Source organism: Moschus berezovskii, chromosome X (genome assembly GCF_049115385.1).
Source record: "Moschus berezovskii isolate FMDL1 chromosome X, NW_MosBer_1.0, whole genome shotgun sequence".
Lineage (NCBI taxonomy): Eukaryota > Metazoa > Chordata > Mammalia > Artiodactyla > Moschidae > Moschus > Moschus berezovskii.
The window spans coordinates 56,099,264-56,104,102 of NC_142488.1; the positions used below are offsets into that span (position 1 = coordinate 56,099,264).

At 44.8% G+C, this 4,839-nt stretch overlaps 1 pseudogene; it reads right to left on the bottom strand.

Annotated features, from left to right (window-relative positions):
• Positions 1–1,111: 1,111 nt before the first annotated feature.
• On the bottom strand, positions 1,112–2,121 carry LOC129564367 (casein kinase I pseudogene; annotated as a pseudogene).
• Positions 2,122–4,839: the final 2,718 nt, after the last annotated feature.

The following is a 4,839-nucleotide window of genomic DNA, read 5'->3' on the forward strand; positions in this document are numbered from 1 at the left end:
GAGAAGCTGGAGAGGAAATGGAAAGGGATTGGCAGGAGCAAGGGCGGAAGTGGTTCTTTTGAAAGGAAGCAGATCCATGAAATCCGAATACATAAGGGCAAAAACTATGGTGGGGGGAAGGACGAAAGCAGCACAAAATGGTAGGGAAGGAAAAAAATAACTAAGAAAGCAAGGTGCCTGAGACAGTAGTGTGGCATCTGATCTAGAGTACGGGGATGGGGGAGAAGGGCAGATAACTCTCCTGCCAAAAAGCCAAGCAAAGACGACAATGGATACTGGCAAGCGTCATACTAGGAGATGGCATTTAAGTATTAAAGGGGCTTCTGTCAACTCTGCCTAAGCAACTCTAAAAGTTTAGAGACTTGGTTTTTTTTTTACACAAACACTTTACAGTTTTTAATGAATCTGTAAATCAAAAAGCTCTCATTTCCAAATAAAAACAAATTCCAGATCATGTAGATGTTTGTAGTGACTAGTTTATCTAAACATATATACAGGTTCAGTTGTAAGATGTTAACTAAAATTCTGTGACAAATATGCTTTTTCTTAAATACCAAGAACATTAGAGAATTAATGCAGAGTCCTAAGGATAATCTCGTAGTCACTAAGCTTTTCATAAGTCTTCACTTCAGAGGCTGTTATTTCTAGCACAGGTAAGCAGGCACAGTCTTTCATACGATCAACCACTGGAATCTTTGATTGCTACCATAACAGCTGGCTTGCAAACAAGTAGCCAACCATTTTAAGAATGTTTTAAGTGAACAACTTGCAAACCCCAGGGATGGATAAACCTTCAGAATGCATTAACAATATAGCAACTGCACAGGCTAGTCTTCTGAAATGAGATCTCTCAAAGCAGTATAGTTCAAAATAAAAGATTTTAATTAAAATTGGCATAGGCACAATTTCCCCACCAATTTGTGTGTGTCAAGCATTTAGTGAACGTTTTCAAGGGGAAATGTGAACTAGAAAACTGGATACTACGTTTCACTAATTAAAGAGCTTTCTACTCAGGAGACAATATCTCTGCTGACCAGAGCCAGTTTGTAGGCAGTTGAACGTGGTGCTCTAGTCTCCTGCTCTGGGTCTTCTCTTCCTTGATTCACGTTTCCTAAACTTTGACTTCATTTTTGGCTTTCTCAGTTTGCTTGCTTTGGGGGGTTGGGCCTGCTGACCTTGCCCACTTGAAGACGCAGCCTGCTGTTCTGTTTTCTGCTTCAACACTATCCAATCAAATGCATAGTCATGTTGGTAATTCATCTTTCTAAGAAGAAGTCGGAATAGATGGCGCAGGTACATGTAATTTGGGGCTTCCTCAAAGGACAGCCGGCGACAATGCTTAAAGTACATGGCAAATTCTACAGGAAATCCGTCACATAAAACATCAACAGAAGTGCTCATCTTCATTTCGCTAATCATTTCACATGTTTGCTTCACTGTTGCAGCCCTTAGTCCCTGCCATGGCAGGCTGGCTCTGATAAAATACATCAAAACAAATCCTAATGATTCCATGTCATCTCGCCGACACTGCTCGAGACCAAGATGTGCACTGATGCTAGCAAAGGTAGGCGTGCCAGTGAAGCTTTTCCCGTATCTGTAGGGTATGTGTTGCCCTGTCCTGTTGTCTTTGTACTTCTTGGCTAAACCAAAATCAATAAGAAATAACTCCTTGCACTCCTGACCAGGACCCATTAAGAAGTTATCTGGTTTAACGTCCCTGTGAATCATATTTTGTGAATGCACATATTCGATTCTACTGATCATCTGATCAGCTAACATAAGCACAGTTTTCATTGTGAACCTTCTTGAACAGAAATTGAAGAGGTCTTCAAGGCTGGGGCCCAGAAGATCCATGACTAGCACATTATAGTCCATTTCCTGACCGTACCACCGTATCTGGGGGATGCCAACCCCCCCTTGAAGACTGTTATAGAGCTTCTTCTCATGTACCAAACGGGGCTGCCTCGCATTCTGTGACTCTAATTTCACCGCCACCTTCTCCTGGTTGGTGAGGTCGATCGCCAAATAAACATCCCCAAAGGAGCCAGACCCGATCTCCCGTACCAGTTTATATCTCCCTCCAACAACGAAATCGGCCTTGGGTCCACTGTTGCTCGCCATCCTGAGAGACAAAGATGGGGTTGGGGTTAAGCTCCGACACCTCTAAGGGGACGATGGACGCCCCTAGGGCTCGTCCATGGAGCAAGGCTGTGAAAGCAGGCAGGAAACAGAAAACGCTGGCTATTTCTCAGCGTTACAGGGCCCAGAATCGCCCAAGGGGAACCTGACCACCGCTCCTGTCAGCCCCCAGATTGTTAGGGAGTTCTCACCCTCAGCAGGCTGAGCCTCTGGCTTCTGGCGGCTTCCGCGGCCTCGCTTTAACAGCGACTTCGGGGGCTGGTAAAGGGGAGCCGTGAAGTTATGGCAGCGATCCCACTGATCCCACTGCCGCTGGCACCAGCCAGGAGGGACCCCTGGTTACGCCGCCGAGGCTGCCATCTTGTTATAACGGCTGCCACCAACACAGAATACCCCGAGTTCCAGGAAGGCGCTTCATGGCGCAGAGAACTCTGGGAAAGTGATCACGAGCGCTCTTAGAACCTTCCGGACAGATTATCTTCAGAGCCTTGCAAAGGCATCAGCCTGTCCTAGAAAAACAGATCTACTCCAAGTCCCCCATCTACTCAGGTCACATATCTGAGCAGCTGTGATGTGGGGTTTCCTCCCCCAATGTCCATGGGCCCTCTCCTTGCTCCATCTTGAAGAGGACCTCTGGTTTGGGAACTTGGTTCCTTGTGAACAGGACACGATACAGGATTGGGTCCAGTTAATTGGGGTTTCAGGGCCTTTCAACTAGACTTCTTTTTGCTCTTCAGGAAAGTAATCCCATTTCCCCAGGAATAGAGTAAAAGGACTGAAGTATCTCGGGCAGCTCAAAGATGACACCATTGCACACTTCAGATGCCCCAGAGCATTCAGCAGCTGAGAATGGAAGCAGCCTCTCTGAGGTCCCTGGCAGTTGTACAGGGCAGCTGTGCTTACTTACCCACTGCGCACAGTTGGCTGTAGGTCTCCAGTGTCACATCCTGGTACAGGCATTTCTGTACAGGGTCCAAGTGCTGCCACTCCTCCCTGCTGAAGTCCACAGTGACGTCCTCGAATGACCCCTTGAGTACAGTCCCATTCAAGGCGATATGGTCTGCCCTGGGGGTTGGATGGAAGAGCACTAGGAAGTTAGTTGTCTTGAATGATTTTCGCCATGGTATGCTATGCTTATTAAATACCTAGTTAGAAAAGAAACGCAAAAAAGCAAAATGGCTGTCTGAGGAGGCCTTACAAATAGCTGTGAAAAGAAGAGAAGCCAAAAGCAAAGGAGAAAAGGAAAGATATAAGCATCTTCATGCAGAGTTCCAAAGAATAGCAAGGAGAGATAAGAACGTCTTCCTCAGCGATCAATGCAAAGATATAAAGGAAAAAAAAAACAGAATAGGAAAAACAAGAGATCTCTTCAAGAAAATTAGAGATACCAAGGGAACATTTCATGCAAAGATGAGCTCAATAAAGGACAGAAATGGTATGGACCTAACAGAAGCAGAAGATATTAAGAAGAGGTGGCCAGAATACACAGAAGACCTGTAGAAAAAAGATCTTCACGACTAAGATTATCACGATGGCATGATCACTCACCTAGAGCCAGACATCTTGGAATGTGAAGTCAAGTGGGCCTTAGATAGCATCACTACGAACAAAGCTAGTGGAGGTCTTGGAATTCCAGTTGAGCTATTTCAAATCCTGAAAGAGGATGCTGTGAAAGTGCTACACTCAATATGCCAGCAAATTTGGAATACTCAGCAATGGCCACAGGACTGGAAAAGGTCAGTCTTCATTCCAATCCCAAAGAAAGGCAATGCCATAGAATGCTCTACCTACTGCACAATCGCACTCATCTCACACACTAGTAAAGTCATGCTCAAAATTCTTCAAGCCAGGCTTCAACAATATGTGAACCGTGAACTTACAGATGTTCAAGCAGGTTTTAGAAAAGGCAGAGGCACCAGAGATCAAATTGCCAACATCCGCTGGATCATGGAGAAAGCAAGAGAGTTTCAGAAAATCATCTATTTCTGCTTCATTGACTATGCCGAAGCCTTTGACTGTGTGGATCACAATAAACTGTGGAACATTCTGAAAGAGATGGGAATCCCAGACCACCTGACCTGCCTCTTGAGAAACCTGTATGCAGGTCAGGAAGCAACAGTTAGAACGGGACATGGAACAACAGACTGGTTCCAAATAGGAAAAGGAGTGCGTCAAGGCTGTATATTGTCACCTTGCTTATTTAACTTATATGCAGAGTACATCATGAGGAACGCTGGGCTGGAAGAAGCACAAGCTGGAATCAAGATTGCTGGGAGAAATATCAATCACCTCAGATATGCAGATGACACCACCCTTATGGTAGAAAATGAAGAGGAACTCAAAGGCCTCTTGATGAAAGTGAAAGAGGAGAGTGAAAAGGTTGGCTTGAATCTCAACATTCAGAAAACATAGATCATGGGATTTGGTCCCATCACTTCATGGGAAATAGATGGGGAAACAGTGGAAACAGTGTCAGACTTTATTTTGGGGGGCTCCAAAACCATGTGGATGTTAATGCAGCCATGAAATTAAAAGATGCTTACTCCTTGGAAGGAAAGTTATGACCAAACTAGACAATATATTAAAAAGCAGAGACATTACTTTGCCAACAAAAGTCCGTCTAGTCAAGGCTATGGTTTTTCCCATAATCATGTATGGATGTGAGAGTTGGACTGTGAAGAAAGCTGATCGCCGAAAAAC